Raw genomic sequence first — 8,321 nt, forward strand, 5'->3', positions numbered from 1 at the left:
GTGAATATGCAACTTATAACCTGTAATAAAGTTACAAGTTATCCAAACACAAAAAGTAAGTTACCTGTAAGTAAGTTACAACTTATATCCAAACAGGATTACCTGTAACTTACTAACACCAGTAAGTAAGATACATGTAACTTTCTTACAACTTAAAAAAGTTACAGGCATCCAAACAGGCCCTAAAATCAGTGCGTGATGTTCTCGAAGAAAAGTTACGCACCTGCGCATGTTAGAGAGATGGAGAGAAGAATGCGAGTGCGGCTGCTGCTTTGCTTTTGAGTTCTTCGGCACAAAACTCGAGGGAGATTAACCTTAGTTTGGGATTTTATATTCAGAGGACCCGCAACTTGGGAGATATAGAGTGAGGGAGTGAGAGAGAAAGACGTTGTCATTCACAAACGAGGTTTTTTTTTTTTTTTTTTTTTGGAGGAAGGTTAAAACCAGTTACAACGAAAACTCAGTGCAGTAGAAATCAGAACCTAACGACATCCATTTACAATACCCACAGCCAGCCATTCCCACTACAGTCACCCATAACGAAACAGAAAAGTATCCACATCCGCTCCATCGAAAACACGCCCTTCATCACAAAAACCCCTAAAATCCCCAAAATAACCCTCAACCAGTAATTTCAACGGATTTCATATCAGGCTTCTTTACCTCTTCTTTCAGAACCGTTATAGTCAGCACTCCGTTCTCCATTGTTGCCTTCACTCCCTCCACCTTCATATTCTCCAACAACTTGAATCGCCTCAAGAACTTGCCACTTGACCTCTCGACGCAGTGCCACGTTTCCATCTTCTCCTCCTGCTTGCGGCTCCTCTCGCCGCTGATCTACAGCACTCGCCCATCCTCGACCTCAACCTTCACCTCTTCCTTCTTCAGGCCCAGCAGATTGGCCTTGAACACGTGTGCGGATGGGGTTTCTTTTCAGTCGATCTGTGCCCCTACGAAGGACGAGATCTCCGTGCGCGGGCGAGAGGAGGATGGCAAACATGGGACGTTGGAGGAGAAGGGGAAGCCATCGAATGGCTCCCACACGTCGAGCGAGAACGGATCGAAAACGTTGGTCCAGCGACCGAAGACGTTGGGGATGATCGACATTTTCTCAAAATGGTAGGGGTAGAGATGGGACGTTCCCAAACGAGGTTTTTGGTGTAGTGAGCATCTTCAACTAGTAATGGAAATGGAAGCCGGTCGGTTATTGAAGGGAGGAGAGAAGAGGGGAGAAGGGTTTTGGGAGAGGAGGCTTGCGGGAGAGAAATGCGCAGTCGATTTGGGGAGCGCGCGCGATCTTTAGGTTTTTTTCCATTTAAAACCAGCGGCGGTGGCTTTCCTGTACACTGGCGGCCACTTAAAAACGCCACTTATTTCCGTCTACATTGGCGGTTTGTTGTGGCCGCATGAGATAAAAAGGCCCCTAAAACAGGTATTTTTTTTTGTAGTGGCACCAATGTGTGTAACTAATTAGGTGGTCAAAACTTGGATTAAATAATGGACAGGCATTTTGACTCATGATAGACATTAATGTATGGGTTAGTCGAATGGTAAAAGGGCTTGATTTTAAAAAAGGTACTTAGTGAAGCAATCTAATCACACCAAGCAAGCACAATGCAAACACTCCGAATTTAACGTGGAAAAACTCTTGTAAGAAAAAACCACGACAAAAAGTGACATATATCACTATGAAAGTAATAAATTAAAAGAGTAGAGAGATTACCCGATCCAAACAACCTCGAATGAACCCAAGATACATCCTTAAAACCCTAGAATGAATTAAAAAGATTTGAATACCTCCCAATCCTAATTACACCACAATATATAGCTTTTGGAAGAATTACAATCGAATTAGGAAACAAATCCTATAAAATCACAACTCCGTGAAAAACTGAATGGATCCGTTCGATAACATCAAACACACTTCAATGTTATCGAACCATCTTTGATGACATCGAAAAAGTACCCAGTTAGTCCAGCAATCAATTCGAGAAAATCTAGAAAATTTTGATGGGATCTAGCACTATTCAATGGCATCGAACGGTCTATCGATGCAAACCCTGTTTCTAAATGACTTAAGACTTTAAAAAACAACAATCTCCACTATATCTTCAATCATCAAATATAGATTCTTGTCCTCATTTCTTATCTCTGCCTTGCATCATAACTCATCCATTGCTTCTCATGCACACTTCATCCTCCTTTTACGCCTTTGCCAAGCCTAGAGAAGTTGTACGAAACTTGAACTTCTTTGCATGAAACACCTTGGTGAGCATGTCCACCGGATTAACACTGATGTGAATCTTCTTCAGAGTCACGCCTACTTCCCCAAGCACATATCGGATAAAATAGTGACGAACATCAATGTGTTTTGTACGAAAATGATAAATATAGTTTTTAGCCAAATTGATAGTGGTTTCTCTATCACAATTAACCGGCATGGCTTTCTTTTGAAAAACTAACTAATTTAAACATGTCTCTCGTTGAGGGTTGAATATTACATATTAGACCCTAGTTATTACCTACTTTTACGAACATGATACTGTTTAATGCTATATTTTAATCGTGTTTGTGCTGCAAGGTGAATTTAGGAGCCTGGATTGAAAAAGGATATTAAAAGCATGGAATTAACACTCCGAAGTCACCAAGGCAAGGGACGGACTCCAAGAGACCGAGATCGAGGAACTTACACACTAGAGATTTAAGAAAATCAAGCCACTCACGTTAAACGGGCCTGAAAATCGTCCAGAATGCAAGATCACAGGGTTCCCGTCATCTGTTCGGTTCGAAACTTTATATATAGCTTGAGACCATAAATTAACCGTACACGTCAAATTTCAGCCATTGAATCCTTTAGGAAGTGGCCCAACGGACAGATCAACCCCTAAAATCCTGATTTGGGGCCCACCTGATTTCTAGATATGTATCAATTTTGGTCTTAACCCCTTAAACAGGGTGATGAAACGGATGGTCGGAGAGGATTCCGCGACACACCACAGTGGACCCCACATGAATACTGTGCGAGAAGACCCAAGGTTGGTCAGCGGGCACTGACCGACTAAAATTCCAAAATTTCCAAAGACCTACTGTCCGTCCGTTTTTCAGTAGTGGGGCCCACCCATCATCCAAACAGATGCTCCGGGCCATCCATATGCTCCAGAGGGGGGGCGTGACCCTCACTTAGGTGTCCTTTTGACCCCTTGCAAACGTATACATGTGATCGTCAGAAAATGTAAGATGAATGGTGAGTTGGTTTAATACAGTGGACCGCACCAAAACCCGATAAAAACCACTCCTTCCTGACTGGTTTTTCACCAGGAATCCAATGAATGGGTCGGATTTCTCAGAAAACAGCATTGTGGGGCCCACAGAACACCTCAGTGCAGCCCCTGCGTTGGCTTTACGCACGTCCGACGCTGTCGGCCTTTTTGGCCCATTGCGCGATCATGGCACTAATCGGATCAGTGATCCAGACCGTCCATAAGCCATAGAAGGGGGCGTTGACCTTGTCCAAGAAGTCAGAATGCTTGAGTAGAGCAATCTTGCTTTCAAAAATTGATTCAAATGCAGGTTGTGTTGTTCTTGTGCAAAACAGAGGCATCCGGTTTGTTTCTGGAATTAACATGCGTAAAGAAGGTCGGTCATCCTTTGGCTGTTATAAAGGAGGAGAAAAACGGAAGGGAGGAGGGATCTTTTTGGGCAGTCATGGAGGCGAGATCCTTGTATACGTGGAGAGGAGAATGAAAGAGAGGAGGGCAGTGCTTCAAGAGTTTTTTTTTTTCTATCCTTTTCTCAATTGATGTTAGCTTATGTTTTTTTTTAAAGAGTTTTTAGTTTGGCCATGATTATGTCAAGTTAAATGTTCACTCTCCAAGTAGAGAGTTGTGATGTAGTAATAAACTCGGTGAGACCGAAGTCAAATCCCAAGGGACTAAAACCTGTACGTAATCTGAAACTAAGTAGAACTAGAACTAGACTAAGATGAAATCTAAATCAAATGAATTTGAGGGAATAATGGTGAAATATTAATCTAAAACTTAAAGAATTCAGAGGTAGGAAACTAGAGATTCAGAGGATCCACTTGTAGAGATCAGGGAGATATTATGCTTGATTCAAGAACTCAACCGGACTTAAGAGTCCCATCTTCATCCAGTTGAAGGGTGCAACCATGAAAATTAAAATTGAACTTCCTTTGATCTAGTTTTCAAAAGATGAAAAGTATAGGAATTAGAATGGATTCCATCACCAAACCATGCCCAGAAGACAAAGCAAACAATAGAATTAAACTAATTGGCAACCAATCATCGATGTATGCAGGTTAGGAATGGTTCTGCTATCCAACCATGCCCAGGAGATGATGGTGAACAACAGGGCTTCCTGACGTCATAATCAAAATAAGGAAAGGAACATGCTCAAAGATATCGCAGACCCATTGAAATTTCAGTCACAATAGACCATTAAAAATTGAAAACATTCCCCATGATTAAACTAAATTCAAGATGAGTTCAGTCTAAACAAAAGGATCAAACAAGAAGTCTCCCCATCACGCTACAAGCTTCACCTCTTAGCCCTAGCTAGGAGGTTTAGCCCAACATGATTAGACTGGATCTCATAAAAGTAATAAATAAAAACAAAACAACAACAAAACATAGAAAATACTCTCTGTCTTTCCCTGACGTCCCCAGCATTGGATTGAATCTCCCAGCCGTTGATTGAGCTGGAGAGGTTGGTTGCAAGGAGAATTTACTCCACGTTTGCAAGCTTTATGCAGAAGAATCTTTTGGATTTTCTCTTACGCAAATCGTTCTTGCGTTGAGCTTGGTTTTCGCACACAAATGCATTTTTGTGAAGGGCAGGCGTCCTTACCGACGGTTTTTGGCTGCCGTTCAAATGAACGGTTCGGATATTCAAGAAGAGTCATCCGTGATGGCCCACCTAGAACGTCAGTTCCAGTTGCAAAATAGGGCACTCGCAGCAGAGCCTGCGCTGATTGATTAGTTGGACCCATTATTGAAATTAGTGGAGAAATCCACTCTATTCATTGGATGCGTGGCGAAAAACCAATCGGGAAAGGCCATTTTTGGACGTCCTTTAATGTGGCCCATTGACTTTTCGCTTCCACCATTCATCATGTGTTTGTGATAGGAATTCGCCTCCTCAGACGCCTTATGTTTGCAAACGAATAGCGAACAAGAATGAAATGTGGTCCACTTCGAGGGGAACCGACCCTCCAATCTTCTAAGAATAGAAGAGACTGATTGAAAAGTTGTTGTTCTTATTTACATTTAGGCAGAGCCTTAAATAAAAAAGAAAATAACAAAATACAAAAGAAAATAACAACCCCTTAGGACATGTGGAGTCTACCCTTAGACACGTGGACTCTACCCCAAAGCAAACCCCTTAAAACTAGCAAATGGTTATTGATTGAAACAACCCAAACAACCCAACGTACTGATTTGACTGAGTCATAGCTGGTACGTAACAACCCTCCCCCCTTTAAGAACCAACCTTGTCCTCAAGGTTGAAGCATGGAAACCGTTCTTTGATAGACACGGAGCTTTCCCATGTGGCGTCCCCAGGTGGAGAGTCATGCCACTGGATCAACAGCTCAGTCACCGCCTTGTTGTTTTTCTTTACCATTCGTCGATCTAGGATCCATTCTGGCACTTTAGGGAAGGAGTCCTCCAGCAACAAAATAGGCGGGGTCGTTTGTAACTGGACAGCTAGCCCTACCCTTTACTTGAGTTAAGAAACATGGAAAATGGGATGAATGTTTGCACCTTGAGGTAGATCGAGCTTGTAAGCAACCAGACCGATGCGTTGTAGAATTTTATAAGGACCATAATAATGTGATGATAACTTCATAGAACGACATTGAGCTACAGAACTTTGACGGTAGGGCTGTAACTTAAGATACACCCAATCCCCTTCATTAAACTCACAATCTGTTCGATGAGTATCAGCATATTTCTTCATACGATCTTGTGCCCTGATGAGATTGTCTTTAAGAATTCGTAGAACAACATCTCTTTGTTGCAATTCAACTTCTACAGCTTGTACCTTGGTCGTCCCTGGAACGTAGTTCAAGAGAGTGGGAGGAGATACTTCATAGACGACTTCAAATGGGGTCATTCGAGTGGCTGAATGGGTGGATGTGTTATAAGACTATTCAACCCATGGAAGCCAACGAGTCCACTCCTTAGGCTTATGACTGCAGAAACAATGCAAATACCCTTCAAGGCATCTGTTTAGCACTTCTGATTGGCCATTAGTTTGAGGGTGATACGCTGAACTCATTCGTAGTCGGCTTCCTTGCAAATGGAATACCTCTTGCCAAAAGGCACTAGTAAAGATTGGGTCACAATCACTGACAATTGACTGTGGCATTCCATGAAGTTTGAATATGTGGTTCATAAAGGCTTGCGTGACTGATTTAGCTGAGTAGGGGTGGCCAAGTGCTATAAAGTGAGCATATTTAGACAATCGATCAACAATCACAAGAATCATAGATTGGCCTTGTGAAAGAGGAAGGCCTTCAATAAAGTCCATGGCAATGTCAGTCCAAATCTGCTTGGGTATCGGCAAGAGCTGCAGGAGACCCATCGGTGATGTATTTTCATATTTGTTTCATTGGCAGGTGTCGCATTCCTTGATAAAAATTTTCACTGAATTTCTCATTCCCGGCCAATAGAACAGTCGCTTGATTCGCTGCAAGTTTTGTGATATCCCATATGACCAGCAGTGGGAGAAGCGTGTAATTCAGTCATTAGCTTGGTTCTAGATTGAGCCGAGCCAATAAAGAGACGTTCCTTGTAAAAAAGAAGTCCATCCTGCAGTGCATATCACTTAGAATCTAGCTGGACTAGGTTCCAAAGCTGAATGAGCTCGTGAGTAGCTGGATCACTATGGCAATCTTTCTTGATCTCATCCCACCAATCAGAAACTGGTGTGGACAAGGCTTGGAGCTCCCCCTCTTCATGCCTTCTAAATAAAGCATCAGCTATAACATTTTTGATTTCCTTTTTATATTCTATTTTATAATCATACCCCATAAGTTTGATGAGCCATTTCTGTTGTGCTGGAGTGGTGACCCGTTGTTCCAAGAGATATTTTAAGCTTTTATGGTCGGTACGAATAATGAAACGTTGGCCAAGTAAATATGGTCACCATTTCTGAACTGCATGGACCACAGCTAATATCTCCTTTTCATACGTGGACAATGCCAGATTCCGTCCCTACAACGTTCGACTAGTGAAAGTGATTGGTCGTTCGTCTTGCATTAAGACTCCGCCAATCCCACCACCAGACGCATCGCATTCAATAGTAAAAGGCCTTGAGAAGTCAGGTAAGGCGAGTACTGGCGGGTTTGTCATGACTTCCTTAAGATTTATAAAAGCCTGATCAACTTGCTTATTCCAATGAAAGGAATCCTTCTTAAGGAGGGCTGTCAGTGGGCTAGCAATTTTGCCATAGTCTTTGATGAACTTACGGTAGTAGCCTGTCAAGCCCAGGAAGCCTCACAAGGCTTTAGGTAAGTTGGGCTTAGGCCAACCCATCATAGCTTGAATCTTTTCTGGTTCTACTGCTACTCCAGCACCGGATATTATGTGCCCCAAATATTCAACCTCCCTTTAGCCAAACCTACATTTGCACATTTTCGCATATAGTTGGTGGTCCCGTAGAAGGTCCAATACAATGGCCAGATGCTCTAGGTGTTCCTGCCACGATTTGTTATATACAAGTATATCATCGAAGAATACCAATACAAATTTGCGCAGATAAGGACGAAAAATATCATTCATGAGACTTTGGAATGTTGATGGCGCTTTGTTGAGGCCAAAGGGCATCACCCTGAATTTGTAATGCCCTTCATGTGTTCGAAAAGCCATTTTTAGGATGTCTGCTTTTGCCACACAAATCTGATGGTACCCCGATCTCAGATCCAACTTGAAGAAATAATAAGATTCATGAAGTTCATCAATTAGCTCATCCACAACTGGAATAGGGTATTTGTCTTTAACGGTCACCTGATTAAGGGCACAATAATCGACGCATAACCACCAACTACAATCCGCCTTACATACCAAGAGGACCGGCGAAGAGTATGGGCTTGTACTAGGTCGGATTAAACCAGTTACTAGCATTTCACATATCATCCGCTCAATTTCATTTTTTTGATAATGTGGGTAGCGGTAAGGTCTGACACTTATCGGTCGAGCCCCATCAACCAACAAAATTTGATGGTCATGGGACCTAGGAGGTGGCAACCCCTGTGGTTCTTTAAAGACATCTTGATAAGTGTCAAGTAGAGACTTTAGTTC

At 42.4% G+C, this 8,321-nt stretch overlaps 1 pseudogene; it reads right to left on the reverse strand.

Moving 5' to 3' along the window:
- Window positions 1-277: 277 nt before the first annotated feature.
- On the reverse strand, window positions 278-1,280 carry LOC131223584 (17.4 kDa class I heat shock protein-like; annotated as a pseudogene).
- Window positions 1,281-8,321: the final 7,041 nt, after the last annotated feature.

This window comes from Magnolia sinica, chromosome 13 (genome assembly GCF_029962835.1).
Source record: "Magnolia sinica isolate HGM2019 chromosome 13, MsV1, whole genome shotgun sequence".
NCBI lineage: Eukaryota > Viridiplantae > Streptophyta > Magnoliopsida > Magnoliales > Magnoliaceae > Magnolia > Magnolia sinica.